The sequence below is a fragment of the Oryx dammah genome, unplaced genomic scaffold (genome assembly GCF_014754425.2).
Source record: "Oryx dammah isolate SB20612 unplaced genomic scaffold, SCBI_Odam_1.1 HiC_scaffold_8, whole genome shotgun sequence".
In the NCBI taxonomy this organism is placed as follows: domain Eukaryota; kingdom Metazoa; phylum Chordata; class Mammalia; order Artiodactyla; family Bovidae; genus Oryx; species Oryx dammah.
The window spans coordinates 8,429,167-8,449,863 of record NW_024070192.1 but is presented as its reverse complement, the minus strand read 5'-3'; the positions used below and the strand labels follow the sequence as shown (position 1 = coordinate 8,449,863).

General features: G+C 53.3%; 1 long non-coding RNA gene across 1 annotated transcript; it reads left to right on the top strand.

Moving 5' to 3' along the window:
* The first annotated feature begins 13 nt into the window (after positions 1 to 13).
* Positions 14 to 2,193, top strand: LOC120866797. The gene is made up of 2 exons (XR_005721744.1): positions 14 to 304; positions 2,004 to 2,193. It is a non-coding gene; the product is annotated as an uncharacterized LOC120866797 (long non-coding RNA).
* The last annotated feature ends 18,504 nt before the right edge of the window (positions 2,194 to 20,697 follow it).

Genomic DNA, 20,697 nt, shown 5'->3' with positions numbered 1-20,697 from the left:
GGCCCTGTGCCACAGACTCTCGGCACGATGCCTTCCTGCGCGAGCCCAAACTTGTGTGCCTCAGCTTCCTTGTCGGCTTCGAGGGGATAAAGATGCCTGTCCTGGGCTGCCCTGGGGTTGGGTGGTGCCCCTGCATCCCCAAGTGGACGGTGAGCGAGAGGGCAGGAGCCACAGCTTCCTCGGTGCTGCGTGCAGAAGGGGAAGGGCAGCTGGTGGGAACCGGGACCCAGGCGGAAAGGAAGGCCAGGTGTCTCCACTTATCATAAGAGTCTCCAGCGTACAGTTCTCGGTACAGTTCTCCAGAGTAAGTGAATGTTCTTTGGCTTTCATTTAAAACATAAATAAATACAGGGCCTGCCAGACAGGGCCAGTGGGAGTGTTGGGAAAGGGCTGGCAGCCCTCAGGGGCTGCAGGTGGGCGAGGTCACAGAGGGGAGTCGGGGAGACACAGGGGTCCCCACCCCATGCTCTGCCTCGCCTTGGGCAGTCCTCATGTTCTAAAAGTGTCCCTCACGGGGACTTGACTGGCGGTCCACTGGTTAAGACTCTGTGCTTCCTCTGCAGGGGGTGTGGTTTTGAGCCCTAGCAGGGAACTAAAATCCTGCATGCCACATAGTGCGACTGAAAAATTAAGTGTCCTTTGAGAAGTTGCCAGATAAAATACAAGCTGCCCAGTTAGGTTTGAGCTTCAGATAAGCAAAATATAATTTTTGTAGTATAAGTATATCTCATGTAGTATTTGGGATATACTGGCGCTAAAAAATGATTATGTGTCTGAAATTAGAATTTAACCTCACATCCTGTTGTACTTGCTATATCTGGAAACCCCATGTGCTCGTCTCCAGACCTAGACTTGTAGTCCTGGAAGGAAGGTTTGACCATCCCCCACTCGGGGTTCCCAAACACCGGGCTGGGGACTTGGGCCAGCCTGTGACAAGCAAAGACCCATCAGAGGCAAAATGAAACAAGTGAGCACAACGCGAAGAGATGAGGTTCTGGGGGTTTGTTTGGGGCTTTTTTTTTTTTTTTTTAAAGCAAAGCTGAGATGTTAAAGGACTGGTCATTTTTTTTTTTAAGATTTATTTTTTATTTATTCATTTATTTATTTTTGGCTGTGCTGGGTCTTCATTCTTGTGCACAAGCTTCCTCTGGTTGTGGCTCTCGGGAGTTGTTCTTCGTGGCAGAGGATGGGCTCTAGGCAGTCGGGCTCTGTAGTTGTGATACATGGGCTCAGTTGTGCCACGGCACGTGGGGTCTTAGTGCCCGGACCAGGGATCAAAACCGTGTCCCTTGCGCTGGCAGGTGGGCTCCCCACCACTGGAGTGCCGGGGAAGTCCCAGAGGGCTGGTCTTTATCCTGAAAATTTCCCTTCCTATGTGTACAGATGTCCTACATGAGAAAAAGTCCTTTAAAAAATAAACAATGGTAACAGGAAGTAGCATGTGTCTTTTTTTAGATATATCTTTTTGTCAAAATTAAAACATAGTCACTCCATCTTAAAATCTCCAATTAACAGGACTTCCCTGGTGGTCCAGTAGCTAAGACCTCGTGCTCCCAAATGCAGGGGCCCGGGTTTGATCCCTGATCGGGGAAGTAGATACCGAATGCTGCAATGAACTAAAGAGCCCGCGTGCCTCAACTAAAAAACATCCCACATGATGCAACTAAGACCCAGCACAGCCATGTAAATAAATAAGTAAACATATTTTTAATGTCCAATTTGAAAAGCAAACAAAATTGGATTGTGAAATCTCAAAGCCAGGGGAGGCAAAATGATTGTCCACACACCAGATTCAGGGGGGTATGTGCCAGGGCCCCAGGCTCCAGCCTTACAACCTCCCACTCTGTGCCCCTCCGTGAATCCCTGTTTAGCCCCTCCTTTCCCTGTCCCCACCCAGCCTTCTGGCAACACCTGTTCGCAGCCCCACACCTGCCTCTCAGAGCTGTTCTCCAACCGTGGGACCTTGCAGCCTAGCTGTGACCTCCCTGCGTGCTTCTTCCTAGCTGGGATCCTCAGGAAAAGCCCTAACCTCTCTGCTCTTGCATTTTCGTGCCCTTGGGATGGAGACAGTGACCCCAGTGCTCAGGAGCTGCACGGGTGTGCCAACGTGCCATGTTCTTCACGTTGCACACTTATAATCTGTGCAGTTTTCTAGTGTCCATGCTACAATTCAATAAAACCGTTTATTAAAAATTAACAGGTAAGTTAAGGCTCCATTAGCAAAGAGGCTTCCCAATTGAGAAAAGCTGACACGCTTTATCTTGCTTGGAAATGTTGTTATTTGTTGTTGTTATTACCTCCAACTTTTAAAGGGGAACAGTAATTTATTATTTGTTGCCTGCATGCAGCTGGCAGAACCCACCACTAAGGAATAAAAAGATCTTCAGCTAAGCTCACACTTAGGACAGTTTAATGAGGTCTTATTCTTCAGAATTAACCTTCAAACCCATTACATTCCAGGAAACTAAAAATTTACACTAGTTTTCCATTTTTAATGGCTTACAATAAAAAGAAATATTTACAGCTCGAAATAAAATAGATGGCACTTTAAGTTCATTTTTCAAGTCATCCCAAATAGACATAAAAGACAGAGAAAGACACATAAACCATGTAAAGAGAAACTTAAAAGACATAAACATAATAAAAAAAAAAAACAAGATGCCCATCTCCATGTAACAGACAGTAAGCGAGGGAAGGTCTGGAGCCACACTCGGGCAGGGCTGTCAGCTATGCACGTGGACAAGTAGAAGGAAGCAACCATCACTTCCAAGCCATGACACCCAGGGACTGAGCAACTGGGTCTCCGATATGCCCAACATCCCTCCAGGAGATGGATTCTCTGAGCCAACAGGAAACGCCTTCATTGTTCTGGAGTGGGACCACCAGGAGGCCAAGTGGAAACAGCTGGAAAACAGGGGAAGGCGGTGGAATGGGGGAAGATTGAAGAGAAAGAAACATCTACTCAAGATGAGTCTAGGGACTTCAGTGGTTAAGAATCCACCTTGCAATGCAGGAGATACAGGTTCAATTCCTAGTCAGGGAACTAAGATTCCACATGTTGCAGAATAACTCAGCCCATGAGCCACGGCTACTGAGCCTGCACACTCTAGAGCCTCTGCGCCGTGACAAAAGGTCCCACGTGACGCAGCTAAGACCCTGGTGCAGCCAAATAAATAAATACAAATTATAAGTAAGACGTCTAATAAAAACCTGAGCCCCAAAACGTGGGCACAGCTAATGCTAATAGAGACACTCAAGAAAAATCAACCATGGAGATGTGAAATCACACCATGATTTCCATAAGAAATGCAAATAATAGAAGAATCTGAAAATGATATGTAGGACTATCAGAGAAAGTTTTAAAATTAAGAAACCCAAACGGGCTTAAATGAAACAAATATAGGTGATCATGAAAAAGAATCAACTGGAAATCCCAGAGTTTTCAGGATCTTAATTCCCTGACCAGGGATGAAACCTGGGCCCCAGCAATGAGAGTACTGAGTCCAAACCACAGGACTACCAGGAATTCCCACCAAAATCATTCGAACACAAAATTCAGCACAGGATAAATAAACATCAGTTCATACTCACATACTTAAGAGTGAAACTATAGCACATCCAAGGATAAAAAGAAAATCTGAAAAGCTGTCAGAGATGAAAAGACAGATTATCCACAAAGAAGTGAATAGGTTTTTGCAGATTTCTTGGAGTCCGAAGCAGTATTTTCAAAGGCTAAAGGAATACAACTATCATTCTAGAATTCTGTCGCAGTCAAACTGTCATTCAAGAGTGAGAACAGAGAACAGACATTTCAGACATGCAAAGTCTAAGAGTTCCCCTACCACAGACCGCCCCTGAGAGGAGCATGGCAGGGTCAGGAAACAGAGCTGGGAATGGCTTCACCAAATGACAAAACAGGACAGAAATGGTACAGGATGTGGAGGTGGAAACGGAGGGGTGACATGGATGATGGAGCCCGTGGAGATGGAGGAGGTCATGGGGATGGGGAAGCGGAGGAGCCGGTGAGAATGGTGGAGGGATGGAGACGGAGGAGACGAAAGAAGTGGAGGAATCCGTGGGGCAAAGAAGGTGATGAGGAGGTGGGGATGGAGGAAAGGCAGGTGATGGAGCCGCAGCTGTGGGCTGGCGTCGACTTCATAGGGAAGGTGCCCAGCTTTCTGAATGGGTGCAAACAGCCTTATTTTCTCCTTTGTCACCCTCATTGCCTCTTAGGCAGTTGGAGAAGCTTTTCCTTCACCTTCAGCACCCAGAACCACCTCATCTTTGCTCAGCTAGACCCGCTGGGGCAAACAGCCAGACTGATCTGACCTAAAATATCAATGTCACACTCCACTCAGAGGCGCAGGACCGGAGATGAGACTGCTCTTCACCTCCCGGCTCCGCTCCAGCCCTCCACATCCCCTCTTCCATCACTCTGCCTTCTGTCTCCTCCGTGGGGCTGGAGGGAGAAGGAACAGGGGCAGAGCTGCTCGGCGGGTGCTGGCACGGTGTCTCCTGCCCGTGGAGTCCTGAGACGGGGTGGGTGGGTGTTCAAGCACAGGCTCTGCCGTGGAGACGCCGTGGGGACCCCTCCAGGCCCCGCCGCAGCCCCGGCCGGTGGTCCAGTGCACTCAGGCAGCCAGCCCTCCAAACACCCCTGACCTGGCCCGCCCCGAGGGCCAGCAGAAATGCAGAGTGTGGCCGCCCAGGGGACCTTCAGAGCCATCGCTGCTCGTCTGCACACAAGGCCAGGCCTCCCAAGGACGCCCCACTTCTCATGTCCCCGGGCGCAGTTCTGAAGCTCAGCAAACGCCCAGCTGAGGGGCTGCCCTCAAAGACTGCCTCTGTTGGCTGGGGTGGGATGGGCGGGTATGCCCTCCCCCACTCCCCACCTCTACTCCTAAAACCTTGCGTCAGCCAAGCCCCTGTCAGCTTCTAGCATCCTCTGTGCTCTCATGGGCTTGACCTGGGCACTCTGTGTGCTTTGAAAAGTGAGAGTGAAAATCACTCAGTTGAGTCAGACTCTTTGTGACCCCTGGACTATACAGTCTATGGAATTCTTCAGGCCAAAATACCGAAGTGGGTAGCCATTCCCTTCTTCAGGGGATCTTCCCAACCCAGGGATCGAACCTAGGTCTCCCGCATTGCAGGTGAATACTAGCTGAGCCACCAGAGAAGGCCAAGAATACTGGAGTAGGGTTGCCTATCCCTTCTCCAGCGGATCTTCCCGACCCAGGAATCGAATCAGGGTCTCCCTCATTGCCAGCGGAGCTGTGTGCTTTACAGGCACCAATTCACTGAAGCCTCATCACAGTCCCATTTCACAGATGAGGAAACAGAAGTCACCTGCTCAGGGTCACACAGCTGCTTACCAGCACAGCCTTAACCCACTTGCGGGCAGCGCTCCTCCTGGCACTGTGCTCGTAACCACTCTGCTGTCCTGCCTGGCCCTCCGCTGGACCGCTCTGCAGTCTCTGGGCAAGTCTGGAATGGAGTGTCCAGCCCCCCATCTGACACGTGCAGGCTCTGTCTTCTCTGCTTCCAGACTTCACCCAGACCCCGGGCATGGGGGAAAACCATTGGACGGGGGAGCCCAGGGGTTCCTGGGGTGAAGGAATAAAGGAGTGGTTATTCTTAGCCTGGACTCTTAGGGTCCTATTCACAGGCAGGGCCTCCTGGGGGACGGGCCTCCGGGCTCTAACCCTGTAACCTCAGGCACTGGACTCGGTGGATCATCATTGCAGTGCCTGTGCAAGGCGGTCTGCTGACCCAGCCCTGGGCAGCCGGCGGTGACTCAGCCTTGGGAAATTACAGGCTTCCCGGGATCAGCGGGCCGAGAGGGGCCTAAATACATGTTGGGGGAAGGAGGGCCCGGCAGAGCCAGGGTAGGGGCAGGGCCTCTGCGCGGGTGACCTGGGTCACACCTTCCGGGGGCCACAGACGGGCCCCAGCAAGAGGAGGTGAAGGGGACACAGCCGTGGGAGGTGGGGGACAAGGAAACAGGCCCCAGCAGGAAAGAAGGGGAGAGATCAGGACAGGCCTGGGGACTGGGCCCTGCCTCAGCTCCTCCTCAGGGATGCAGGATGAGCCCCCTCTCAAAGGCCACATGCGGACTGAGAGAGGTTGGCCCTGTCCATACGCTGGCGTCTGGAACCTTCCAGTGCTCCGAATCATGACCACCCAGGAGATCACACCCATGCATCCCAAAGGAAATCAGCCCTGAATATTCAGTGGAAGGACTGATGCTAAAGCTGAAGCTCTGGTACTTTGGCCTCCTGAGGCCAAGAGCCGGCTCACTGGAAAAGACCCTGTGCTGGGAAAGACTGAAGGTGGGAGAAGGGGATGACAGAGGATGAGATGGTTGGATGGCATCGCTGGCTCAATGGACATGGGTTTGAGTGAACTCCAGGAGACAGTGGAGGACAGGGGAGCCTGGCTGCCGCAGTCCACGGGGTCGCAGAGAGTCGGCCAGGCTTAGCGGAGGAACACACGCAGGGCGGGCCTGGGAAGCATGCTCACCTTATTGCATTCCTGAACCCAGGGCTGGGCTGTGGGTTAGGATTTGTGAATTGGCAGGAAGAGGAGGGGCTGGGGCTGATTCTCTCTGGTGCCCCTTGCTCCCCACGCCCCGCCTTCCTCCCACCAGGGAGTTGGGCACAGAAAGGAACTTTCTGCGCGTTTCTGGCAGGAAATGGAAAAGAAAGAAGGACTGGCCTCCAGGCTTCCTTACTTCCTCTCCTAATCCCTTCAAAGTGGCCCGCCTCCTCCTCCTCCTCCTCCTCCTCAGCCTCCCCTGGGGCCCACCTGGCGGATGGGGGGTGTTTACACACTGACCTGGTGACCCAGATTCCAGGCGGTAAGGAGCTTGAAGGGAGGCTGGCAGGTTCTGAAAGGCCACAGCCATTCCTCCGGAAACAAAGGCCAGTGAAGGAGCTCTGAGTGTTAGGCCCACGGAACTTTCTAGAGGTGTGTACAGCCTCCACCTGTGTTTGCTGTGAGGTCACCAGGCTCAGGCACTGGGGCAGTAAGAGAGGAGCAGAGCCAGGAGATTCGGGCTGCAGTGGTCCCTGGGCTCCGTGGGGTCTTCGGGGCTTGCGCCCTAGCTTTTCCTTCTCCCAATCCAAAGGGCACAGCCATCCTCACTCACCACCCCAACTGCCAGAGTGACCAACATCTGGGGCAGAGGCCGCCTTCCGGTTGGACCTCTCCCTTCTTCTCTCCGTCCCTCAGCTCGGGAGCAGTTGGCTCTGCCTCCCCGGCCAGTGCCTCTCAGTGGAGGGCAGACGAGCAGCGCGTGCTCAGGACCACCCCACATCCTGGGCTCCTTGCCCGCTGCGGTCACTCCAGCATGGCACCCCTCCAGCTGGGGGGCACTGGGGGAATCTGGCTAGACTGCGAGTCTGGCCCTCGGCTCATGGGTCCAGCAGGAGACAGTTCCTCGAGCTTTTCACAGAGGACCTGCCTGGGCCCAGGTCCTGTGTTCATCACTGTCCTTCAAACAGACGCTCCATCATTCAGTCAAATAATTAGGGACATCCAGGCCAAGCTCCACAGTGGTAAAGAATCCACATGCCCATGCAGGAGATGCCAGACACTCAGGTTCGATCCCTGGGTCGGGAAGATTCCCTGGAGAAGGAAATGGCAAACCACTCCAGTATTCTTGCCTGAAAAATTCCACAGACAGGGGAACCTGGCAGGCTACAGTCCATGGGGTCACAAAAGAATCAGACATGACTGAGCGACTGAGCATCCTCACCCTGGATAAGACGGTGTAGACAGGTCCCTTCCTGCTCCTCTTTGCAAAACACAGCTACAAACCCTGGGGTGATGCAGGGGGCAACCAAAGGGGGTTCTGACGAGTCGAAAGAGAAGGCAAGCTGATCAGGGATCCCAAGGCTGAGTCTGAGTGGGAAACAGCTGGGCGTCTATGATCCCCCCGTCCTAACCCAATGGAAGCCGGTGACCCAGGTGTGCCTTCCTCAAGCAGGCTCACTGCTCTGCTGACTGACCTGAAACCTCACAAAACACAAGCTCTGCCAGGCAGAACCGCCAAGAGGACCGACCCGGAGCCCCTGACACTAAGTGGCCAGGTGTAAGGTGGTGGTATGATTTTTGTTTCAATCATCACATTTGATTTAGAATCCTCGTCGAGGAGGAAAGTGTATTGTGCCTACATTTTCTGCTCTTTCCATTGTTCTTTTATGCCTTCCTGATGCTTTAAGATTCGTTCTTTTATTATTTCCCTTCTGTCTTAAGAGTTTCTTTTCGCCATTCTTTAGATCTGTTGGCTGACAGAGGAGCCCATTCCTTCTGGAACGGCCTGTTCTGGAATTTAAAATTCACAGTCGAGGGACTTCCCTGGCGGTTCAGTGGATGGGACTCTGCGCTTTCAATGCAGGGGACATGCATTCTATCCCTGGTCGGGGAACTAAGATCCTGCACGCCACACAGAATAGCCAAAAAGATTCACATTCAACGGTTCTTTCATTTCAGGCTGCCCTCAGACCTTGCTGGGGACAAGTGTCCTGGCACCCCATCTGTGAGCTCAGCCAGCATGGATTCTGCCACACCGCTCAGAGCCCAGCTCCATGTCCTCCTTGGAGGCACACCCTGAGGTACCCCCCAGCCAAACCCAGCAGGTGCTGGGCTTCTGGTGCATCCTCTGACTTCCCTCCTCCTCCTTGGATCCCCACTTCCTTGTAATTGACTTAAAATTGTGCAGTTAAAAGTTTGGTTCATTACAGCAGACAGGTGACACCTTCAGGAGCTCACGGACTGGGGTGAGGTGAACCCAGGACAGGTGAACAACGATGGTACAACCTGGTGAGAGCTCAAAGGGGGAGCAGCCTGCTAGGTGAGCACAGAGCAGGAACACACATCCTAGTGTGGAGGAGTGGGGGAAGGCTTCCTGGAGGAGGTGGCCTCCTAGAGGTCAAGTTCCTCAGGTTAGGCAGAGGGAGGGAACATTCCCAGCAGAGGTGACCGTGGTACCAACCAGCCTGGGTGGGAATCCCAGGCCCTGAGCCCACCCACAGGCTGTGACTCCTTTGGGCCTGAGTTTCCCTGTCTTTAAGACTGAGAAGGAACTCGGGGCGGGAGAGGGGGGAGGGCAGGGGAGTGCAGTGTCACCTGCCTTGCAGTGAGGCTCAGTGAGGACCAGGCCTGAGAAGGAGGGAGGCCCAGTCCCCACAGGCCCCGGGAGTGTCCACTGAAGGTCCCAAGGCCCAGCACAGGGTATCAGACCCTTCCCCTCGTTGTGCAGTCTGCTGACCTCCGTGCTTCCTTCCAGGATCTTCTGCCGGTGGGAAGGGCCAGGTAAGCCCCCAGCCTGCCCTTGTTCAAGCCTGGGGGATGGCCGGCTGCCCTCCACCTGCGCTCCAGCAGGTGGCGCTATGGGGCTGCCTCCCCTGCACTCCACCAGGCGGCGCTGTGGACTTCGGCTAGGGTTGCCTCCCCCTGCCCTCCACCTGCGCTCCAGCAGGTGGCGCTGTGGGGGTGGCCTCCCCTGCCCTCCACCTGCGGTCCAGCAGGCGGCGCTGTGGACTTAGGCTGGGGCCGCCTCTCCGCGGGGACGCGTGGAGAGCCCAAGAGAGGCAGGGTGGGCGGTGTTTCCACTGCGAAGTGGGGAGAGCATCCTTCGTGGTCCCCGTCCCCACTCACTCCAAAGAGAGGGGGCTGAAAATCCAAGCCCATTTTCAAGTGCTTCGTTTCTAAATTATCCTGGAACTGTGGCGTTTGGAGTTGAGAAGAACCTTCGAGATCTCCTCCCAGACAACAAACCTCGCGCATTCCCTGATCTCTGAACGTAACGCCCACCCGGCGCTGAGGTGCTGGGGTTTGATTTCTCCTTCAGAGGGATCCTCCCTCTACTGTTAGGTCCCCGTCAGGCAGGTGAGAAGGTCGGATCTCAGAGAGCCTGAGAGACTCACACCAGGGCCTGCAGCCCTTGACTGGGAGGCAGGGCTGGAAGTCTGACCCCACACGCCCAAGCCAGAAGCTCTTGATGATGCGGTCTGCAGCCCCGAGGCCCCTGGAGGGCTGGACACCCCAGCTCCCTGCCCTGCAGCCTTCTCCTGTTGTAAGGACCTTGACGATCCTTCTTCATCCTCATCCAACCAGGCCCACCTCTCAGACTCCAGAACTGTAGCCCTGAACAGGGCACACAGGGGCCTCCTGGGGCCTGAGTCTGTGTTCCCATCAGAGGAGAGCACTGGGGTGTCTGGGCAGCTGGTGCTGTTTAGATCAGAAGGTGAGAGAAGGTGGCCAAGACCTGGCGGGGAGATGGCAGGTGCAAAGGCCCTGGGGCAGAGACCAGCCTGATTGGCTGTGATCACATCTGAGAAAGAAAGGGAACCATGGGTGTGACTGAAAGGTCCGCAGGTCACCGTGCTCATCATCACTGACCTCCTCACAGTAGCTGATGTTTATAGAACGCTTGCTCAACAGGCTCACTGCTAACAAAGGGCACCATACACTTATTAATTAATTAATTAATTTGTTTATTTATTTGGCTGTGCTGGACCCCAGTTACGGGATGTGAACTCTTAGTAGCAGGGCATGTGAGATCTAGTTCCCTGATCAGGGATCGAACCCAGGCCCCCTGAATTTGGAGCTCAGAGTCTTAGCCACTGGACACCAGGGAAGTTCCATCATGTCCCACAGCTTCCCCAGCGCCAGGCAGGCAGCCTGTGGCAGAGCTGGCCCCTGACTCCAGGGTGCCCGCAGCTTAGTCTGCAGTTGTCCAGCCCGCAGATGGGAGACGGAACAGGAGCAGACCCCAAGGCTGCGGGACTCGCCTGGAGCAAGATGAGAAACCCCCATCCGGCTCTGATGAGGCTGCTCCAAGGGAGTTGGAGGACAGGCTGAAAACAGAAGCGACATTCTCATTTGCAGGCAACTTCCCTCCAACGTGCATGTCATGTGCGGGGCCGCTGACCCCACAGTGACAAAGTCAAATGCGTGACCAGATTCACGCCCCTTGTTCTGGGCGAACTCGGGCCTCACACCTCACGCACACACTTCTATCGCTGTCCCCAGAATAAATGTGTTTGTGATTTAGGAAATTCCACACCGTGTCTAATTTCATTCATTAAACAAAATCAGGAAGTAATCAGAAGGGAATCTGGCATTACTAGATGATTCTGGCCAGGGGCTCCTGTCACAGCCTTTTCCCAGAGCGCGTCTTCAAATCTGATCTGGCCGACTGGGAAGGTGTTTATTGAGGAGGCTGTGGTCATGTCTGGATCTTGCTGATGACAATGACGATGAAGACAGTCCATGAGGTCCAGCGAAGCCGCTGGAGCTTATCCGGGTGTCATCCAGAGGTGAGCCCATCACTGTCTGGTCCAGATGTCCAGGCCCGGATCTGCAAGGCTGTGTTCTCTATGTGGGACCAGGCCGGGGAGAGTCTGTGTCGGGGCCTGGAATCAAAACGCACTTGGCTCCTTGGTCCAGCCAAGGAGGCTCATTTCTGCCCAGCCTGGGCGTCTGCAGTCTCAGTGACTGCCGTGCGAGAACTGGACTTTGGAGGAATTCACGTTGCACCCTTCATTAAAACCGTGCTCCTCGCAGCTGCTCCTGTGTTTGCAATGGGCAGGGCACCAGTCTAGGGGTGCAGGGCCAGAGGTTGAGCTCCAGCTCCGCTTTTATGGACTTGCTGTGTTACTTTGGGCAAATATCTTTACCTCCCTGGACCTCACTCTCTTCCTCCCAGTCATGAGAGTGTTGGATTAGAACAGTGAGTCTCAACTGGGGATGGTTTTGCCCCCATAGGGGATAGTGGGCAGTCTGAGACATCCCTGGTGGTTACAGTTGAAGGGTTGCTATTGGTACCTGGAGGGTAGGGGCCAAAGATGCTGCCAAACACCATATAGTGCATTGGACAGCCCCGACCACAAAGGATGGCCCGCCCTAAATTCCTCCTCGTGGCTCAGATGGCGAAAATCTGCCTGCAGTGCAGGATACCCAGGCTTAATCCTTGGGTCGGCAAGATCCTCTAGAGAAGGGAATGGCCACTTGTCCAACATTCTTACCTGGAGAATCCCAAGGACAGAAGAGGCTGGCGGGTTATGTCCATAGGGTCGCAGAGAAAGACACGACTGAGTGACTAACACGTTCATTTTCATGATGTCAGTGGGGCCAAAGCTGATGCTGGTTGTCCAGATGACAGGAGAGGACCGAGGCCAGCCCTGGCCGAGCAGGACTCAAGTGGGGAAGTGGAGAAGGCCTGCTGCCCGGTTCTTCCCCCGTCCTTGAAGCTGTCCAGGGAACACAATGACATTCCAATGGGCTCCCTTTGGCTCTGGGAACAGCGGAGGTGTGAGGAGCCGGCGGCCAAGCCTGCAACTTGTGACTGTGAACCCTGGGAACTCGGGGTCAAAACGTCATCTCAGGGCTCCGCAGGGTGTGGGGTGACTGAGACCCAGACCCGCCCTCTCTGCTCCACCCGCCTTCATTTGTTCATCTCCTCGCAGCTTCAGAGACAAGCAGGCGTCCCTTTAACTTGATAGATATTCTCTGCCTATTTCCAGAGGCAGCGGAACCAACATTCATCTTCATTTACAAAAATCTGTGTTCCCTTTCAGATCTGTCCTGGAAGGCGACCCTGCCCAGGAGATGGCCACCCACTCCAGAAACCCCAAACTGACCCCTAGCAACTGACCCCCAGCAAGGCCGAGCCGGATTCCAGGGAAGAGCCGGGCAAAGCTTTCCCCACTTGTCTCTAATTTGTGTTTTCTCTTCAGCTTCCTCCTGTGATTTCTAAACCAAACAGCTTCCTGGGACGCACACTGAAGTGTTTTATAATGAGGCAATGAGAGAAATCACTTGTTCTCTGACGACAGCTGGTCGGTTATTTTAACGCGGGTTAAAGTCCCGAGTTTCTTGGACTCAGAGCTGACTTGGGAATGCTGCCGGCTTTGTGTCCACACGAGGGCGCTCTTGACCGTGGCTGCTGGGTATGGATCGTGTTCCAGGGTCAACACTGGAATCAGGGCATCATTTTCCTTTTTTTCTTTCTTTATAAACAATTTATTTATTTACTTGGCTGCACCAGGTCTTGGTCGCAGCACGTGGGCACCTTGATCTTCGCTGTGGCATGCCAGATCTTTAGTTGCAGCCTGCAGGACCTAGTTCCCTGACCAGGGAACAATCCCTGGACCCCCTGTATTGGGGACATAGTTTTAGCCCCTGGACCACCAGCAAAGTCCCAGGGCTGTGATTTTTCAACCCTTGCTGTTGTCTGATTGTCTATAGGTGGCTGCTCAGCTGACCCTGGCCCTCTGGAAGAACTGCTACTGTCCACCTCTCTCTCCACACCCTTCCCACCCATCACTGGGCACCAGTCCCTAAAGGACTTCTCATAAGGGTTCCAAAAAGATAGAAGTAAGCTTGGTTCTGCAGTTGCTGAATCTAGAGAGTCACTAAAGATGAATCAAAAGTCACTACACAAAAACCAACATCAAGATTTCCTGGTGGCTCGGTGGATAAGAATCCCTATGCCAAAGCAGCGGACATGGGTCCGATCCCTGGTCGGGGAAGATTGCACATGCCGCAGAGCAACTGAGCCCATGCACCACACTGCTGAGCCTGAGCTCCAGAGCCCTCGAGCCGCAGCTACTGAATCCACGTGCCCTAGGGCCAGCAGCTCTCAGCCACTGAGCTGGCATGCTCCTGAGCCCGTGAGCCTCGAGCCTGTGCTCTGCAACAAGAAGCCACCACAGTGAGAAGCCTGTTCACTGCAACTTGAGAGTAGGCCCCGCTCTCTGCAGCCTGGTTGCAGCAACAAAGACCCAGCGCAAACAAAAATTGCTGTCGTTGCTCATTGTGTCCAGCTGTTTGCGACCCCATGGACTGACTGCAGCATGCCAGGCTTCCCAGTCCCTCACTGTCTCCTGGAGTTTGCTCAGGCTCATGTCCATTGAGTCAGTGATGCCATCCAACCATCTCATCCTCTGTCACACCCCTTCTCCTCCTGCCCTCAACCTTTCCCAGCATCAGGGTCTTTTCCAGTGAGTTGGCTCTTCATGTCAAGTGGCCAATTTATTGGAGCTTCAGCTTCAGCATCAAGATAAACAAAAATAATTTAATTTAAAAAAACCAACATCTGATGCATCAGAGATTTAAGTATTAAAAAAAAGTAAAGCCATGAAAGCAATTTAAGAATGTAGCAAAATTTTTGTTGTTTTTGTCGTGTTGTGTATGGCTTGCAGGATCTCAGTTCCCCAACCAGGGAGTGAACTTGGGCCACTCCAGTGAAAACTTGAAATCCTAATTACTAGGCCACCGGGAATGCCCCAACAATATAGGAAAACTTAGCATGGGGAAATCCTTTCTAAGCAAAATGTAAAACCCAGAAACTGTTAAGGAAAAGAAAATAGAGTTGACCTTATAAAGATTAACAGTTGCCCCATCTCATTCAGAGCTTCAACCAAAAAGCTGGTGGCCTCTCAGGACCCATAAGGCCTTTGGGGACCTAGTTGATGCCCCTCACCACCTCTGACCTCCTCCCTGTATTTGTCAGGACAAGCCCCTTTCTGCAGTAGTGACGGATAAACCCTGACGTCACGTGCAGTGGGGACTTACTCTCACTGTAGTCCAGCGAGAGGCAGGCAGAGGCCACTTCCCACGGTGACTCAGGGATGCAGTCCATCCTGGACACGGGCCATCACCCTTTGAGTTTGTCCAGGGGCAGCTCGTCTCCTCGGTACCGGGTCCCTGTCCCCAGCAGCCAAGTCCTGCGGCGGCTGAGTCCAGGCACAGGTGAGGGAGGTGCCCGGCCACACCTGATGCCCGTCCTCAGTCGGTTTGCTGAGCGGAACTCAGACTTTCTCTATTTCGCTTCTGAACACAAAGGATCTCCCACTCGCCTGTCTATCTGTGGGTCAGCAGAGAGCGGTACTGAGACCAGGTGACCAGGTCCCAGAGAGCTAAGCATCACCCCCACCCCTGCCCACTGACCACCAGGGACCCTGTCCCTCCTCCAGGCTTCTCCCACACCGTCTATACTGCATGGATCCCCCAGACACCTCCGCAGTGTCAACACAGACCCAGCACTCACACACTCATGCACACATAAGCATGCCTCCACACGCCAATGCCCAAGGGGGTGCAAGGGTGGCGACATCCTCTCCGAGAAGCACTGGCAGGGACAGAGCTGCTGGGCAGGGCTCAAGGTATACCTGTCAGTGGGCGGCTCCTGACCCAGGATTTCAGGAAAGTGAGCAGGTGCCTCACCTTGCCCTTGGGGCCACCCCACAGCTGGGCCAGGGCCACCTACCCCAGCAGACCCTGGAGGCCGGCTCAGGATTCTTCTTGGGGCCAAGAACATATTTTAATTTCTCCTAAAATCAGAAGGAAACATGAGCACAGTGTCCCTCGATTTCCGGGCTGGCGAAGCGGCTTCAGGCGCCCCGTGGAGCCCTGACCCAGTGCATCCAGGGGACGCCTGGGCTCCGCAGCAGCGGGTTTCAAGTCTTCAGATTCGCCCACCTGTGGCTTGAACCAGCTACGGTCAGTTGAATCTGTGGACGTGAAACCTGCGGCCACGGGGGGCTGACTGTCCCAGGGCTGAGTGTATCGTGAGTCCCGACTGCACCTCACGTACGTTTATGCCTCCAGCCGTGAAACATCCTTGCTCACGTTGTCTGATGGAGAAAGACAGCCTCCGCCTGGGGCTTCCCAGGGGGCACTGGTGGTAAAGAACCCGCCTGGCAATGCAGAAAACGTAAGAGACGCAGGTTCAAGCCCCGGGATGGGGAGATCCCCTGGGGGAGGGCATGGCCACCCACTCCAGCAATTCTTGCCTGGAGAATCCCCGTGGACTGAGGGGCCTGGCAGGCCTCCGCGGGGTTGCAGAATCGGACACGACTGTGATGGCTTAGCACACACGTGAGGCCAGAAGCGAGGAGAACTCCATTTCACTCCATAGATATTTTGGGGTGTCTGCCCTGAGGCAGGTACTGTCCTTGGCCCCGGCTGGGACAGAACAGTGGCCCAAGGACACACCCACCCACTGTGAGTGCGGGAGCTGTGTCCCCCCCCCCAACCGGGCCTTGTGCTCAGTCCTGCACAGAGGGTGATGGGTGGGGGGTGGACAGACAGAAGGTGCTGGAAGGCCCAGAAGCAGCTGTCCCCGGCAGCCACCTCCCTCCACAGCAGGCTGTCTGTCCTCCGTTTCCATGGGTGGCCGAGCAGGGGGACAGTCAGCAACATCTAACCACCCCTGTAGCTGTCTGTCACTTCCTCCCTGAAATGGGAGGAGACAGGGCTGCAAAGCTTTCTTGGTTTGTGTGCCCTGCCTTCTGATCTCACCTTTGGCGGCTTGTCTTCCATTGATGCCCAGCTCGACCCCGTCCCGGTGGACCCTCCCCGGCAGGTACTGGCGTCTCCTCAGACCTGGGCCCCAGCTGGGTCCCCAAGTCCTTGGAGCGTCCCAGCTGTCCTGCACCCCCACATTGGCAGACCGGCTCTGATAACCACTTGCTGGCCGTATCTTGACAGCGACCTGAGGAGATAACCTGCGTCCTCTCATTTTATCATCGGCGACAGCATTTTATCATCAGTGACAGCAAGCAGGTGAGAACCGGGGCTGTGGGAGCTCCTGGCTGGACTCACGGCCGCTGTTCAGGGAGCACCCCCTCCCTCCTCTGGGCTGCACCTTCTTAAGCTGTAAGAGCTTGTGGCTCAGCTGGTTAAGAATCCGCCTGCAATGTGGGAGACCTGGGTTCAATCCCTGGGTTGGGAAGATCCCCTGGAGAAGGGAATGGCTACCCACTCCAGTATTTTGGCCTGGAGAACTCCATGGACTGTATAGGCCATGCGGTCGCAAAGAGTTGGACACGACTGAGAAACTTTCACTTTCAGATCAGTCTAAGCTCTTTGCCCAGCTCTGACAGCCTGGAATTTCATTCTACGTAAAATAAAGAAGGATAAACCTATTGAGGGGTAAAACCCAAACCAAAACACACACACACACACACACACACACCCAAGGAGAGATGATTCCAGATTAATCAGGTTTTTTGTTGTTGTAAGTGGTAAATGTCAAAGGCTTTGCAATGCCAGGACTGGAGCAAACTTTCTGCAATCTATCAAGTTTCCACAGGATGTATATACATAATAGGATGTATTTGTACAGAAAGAGGCTTGGCGTAAGGAACTGGCTCATGTGATAATGGAGGCTGACGAGTCCTGGGACCTGCAGTGGGCGAGCTGGAGACCCAGGAGAGCTGATGGCCTGACTCCTATCTGAAGGCAGGCAGATGGTAGACTCAGGAAGTGCCAGGTCCAGTCCAAAAGAGAAAAAGCCAGTGTCCCAGATCAAGGCCACTGGGGAGGAGGAATCCTCTCTTACTTATGGGAGGGTCAACCTTTTTGTTCTATTCAGGCCTTGAGCTGATTGGATGGGGCCCATCTGCTTTTCTCAGTCTACCCAGTAAATGTTAATTTCATCAAAAAAAAAAAAAACAAAACCACCCTCACAGACACACTCAGAACTGTATGGTGACCAAATAGCTGGGCCCCACGGCTCAGCCAAATCGACCCATAGAATTAACCATCACACCTTTTCCGAAGCAAGATTTTAGCAGACGTGGGAGCTGAAGAGTTTTCTCCCATGGCTGGGACTCCAGGGGCAGAGATGAAAGCAGAGACGGCTCGCTGCCCAACTCGATGACGGGCGTGCACATCTTCCTCATGGCCACAAGGTGGCGCCCACGGACGCAATTCCCTGGATGGAGCCGTGATTAGCCTTCATCGGCCGGAAGGGGGCTCCAGCTGGGGGCTGAGGTTGGGTTTTGCTGACTGTAACGCAGGGACTCTGAGCAGGGGTGCAGACCAGCCTTGCAAAAGGGAAGGAGCAGGACTCGGCAGCCCGACAATTCCGTGGGAATCTGGATGCTTCTACAGGTGCAGCTGGGAGGGTCCTACTTTCTGGAGCCAGGCACTCGCCTCTCTTAGGTTCCCAGAAAGAGCCCAGAGACTCCCCTGCCCTTGTGTCTCACTTTGACACAGGGTGTTTGGGGCTCGTGCACAGAGGCTCAGTAATTGGGATACCCCAGGGCTTATAACTGGCTTTCTGTCGCTGTCAAAACGGGTCCCGGTGACCGACCGCACTCTTAAACCCAAAGGCAAGGTTGGAGTGGGAAAGTCTGTTTGCTTCTATTTGAAGGAAGAGAAAGGGCGGGTCATAGGCAGCACTCAGCAAGGGGTAGAACTTTAAAGGGACCAGCCTCCGATTTTCTCCTGGAAGACCCCAGGAGCCGGCTGTCACTTGCTGCCAGCTGGCTGGCACTGCTTTGCTGTCCTGGGCACAGACACCACAAACGCAGGGTACGTCCCTGGGCTCGGAACTTGGGCCATGGGTGCCAGCAGCCCCCACCTTGTGATCTGGGTAAAAGGAAAGCAGAAGTGTTAAGTTGCTCGGCTGTGGCCAACTCCGCAACCCCATGGACTGCAGCCCACTAGGCTCCTTTGTCCGTGGGATTTCCCAGGCAAGAATGCTGGAGTAGGTTGCCATTTCCTTCTCCAGTGGAACTTCCCAATCCAGGCACCCAGCCAGGGTCTCCTGCATTACAAGCAGATTCTTTACTGTCTGAGCCACCAGGGAAGTCCAGGTAAAAGGAGGAGATTCCCAGTGAAAGAACCAGCGTTACTTTCCTTGTAGTGAAAACAACCCACCTAAAGCCCTAACTAAACAACAGCAACAAACCTTACTATCCTAAGATAAAACAGAAACATGGAAGAGCATGGTTGAATCCGCAACTCGGTGGAAAGATTGGCCCACGCCGCCCATAACCTGGGCTGCATCCCCAGAAGGAACCATCACTTGGCTATGTGCATCTCTAGTTAATACTGTTTGGTCTTGCTTGTTAAGTGAAAATCTCTTTAATTTATGGGACTCCCCCACTTCCATTCCTTTCTTCTCCTCACAATTTCTCTGTTGAAGAACCCGAACCTCGTTTCCCGTAGTGCAGTTCAGCTGTTGCCCATCTTCTATACTTCCTACAAATCGGCAGCCAGACCCAGAGCCTGGCTTGGGCTTGAAGAACTCACAGAGCTGCAGTTCTCCAGAAGACCAGAATATGCAGTTGTCTTTCTGTGACCTTAGCAGCTGAGCACCGAAGAATTGATGCTTTTGAACTGTGGTGTTGGAGAAGACTCTTGGGAGTCCCTTGGACTGCAGGGAGATCCAACCAGTCCATCCTAAAAGAAACCAGTCCTGAATATTCATTGGAAGGACTGATGCTGAAGCTGATACTCCAATGCTTTGGCCACCTGATGTGAAAAACTGACTCATTGGAAAAGACCGTGATGCTGGGAAAGATTGAAGGCAGAAGGGGATGACAGAGGATGAGACAGTTGGATGGCATCACTGACGAGTTTGAGTAAACTTCAGGAGTTGGTGATGGACAGGGAGGCCTGGTGTGGTGCAGTTCATGAGGTCGCAGAGTCAGACATGACTGAGCAACTGAACTGAGCTGAGCAGCTGAAGATGCTGAACGCTTATATCTGTTCACTCATGCAAAACGGCATTATTGTTATTCCTTTAATTAATTAGCTTGCTTACTTTCATGGGTACTGCTCTCCAGCTTCTGTCCATTTAGGAAAGGCAGGATAAATTCACCTTGTTTACTTATCAGCTTTCAAAATTGGTTCCTCATCGTCTTCCAAAGGGCATCAGTTCTATATGAAAATTACTTAGAATTATGAATTCATGGATTTTAACACAGTCAGTGGGTTGGAAGTTGATTGCAATCTAGTGTTCCATTCTATTTATTTATTTGGCTGCACCAAGTCTTAGCTGTGACATGCAGGACCTTTATTAGGTGCGGCATAGGAACTCTTAGTTGCAGCACGTGGGATCTAATTCCCTGACCAAGAATGGAACCCGGGCCCCTTGTGTTGGGAGCACAGTCTCAGCCAATGGACCACCAGGGAAGTCCCCCAAAGTGTTTCATTCTTGACCAGTGAAAGCCTCAAGTCAGCTTCTGAGCCCTTGTGCTACGACCCTAGTGTCTTTGATCACTTTCCTCTTTGATAAGATGTCCCCGGCTCATCTTGTAAATTTCCTGTACCAGACCTAGAATCACCCATTTCTCCAAGAATGGCTTGTTTCTTTAGTGAGGAAAGGTATTGAAAGACCATAATCCAGGTGCTAGGGATTCTCAGTGTTTATGGGCTGCTCATGGTTTCAAGCTTATTTTTCCCACTATCCGAAAGTACAGTGGTCCTACCCTTCCTAAGTCAAAATAGCATTAAGGGAAGAAGCAATTACCTTAGGGTATGCTCTGGTAGCAGATTCAAAGAATAAACTGAGATAAAGCACAGACACTGAGACAGGGTTCACAGCTGCAGGGGCTGTGTTGAGATGCTAAGTGTGGTTTCTGGGAAGGAGCCTGGGGGGCCTCCCTCCCTACTCAGGAGCACTCCTTCTGTAAAGGCAGGCTGCTGCGAAACCAACACTGAACGCTATTCTCACTCCGCCTTTCTCCACACAAGCAAAAATCCTCTTCGGATTTCTGTTACTGAAAATGGGTGTTACTGTAGGTCTTTCATAAAAGGAAAATGGTGTAAGGTAACTTTTGGAAAAGCAGGGGATACCTGTGTGTGCGGGCACCCGGGCGTGCTCAGTTACTTCAGTTGTGTCCAACTCTATTGCTCCATGGACTTGGAGCCCGCCAGCCTCTTCTGTCCATG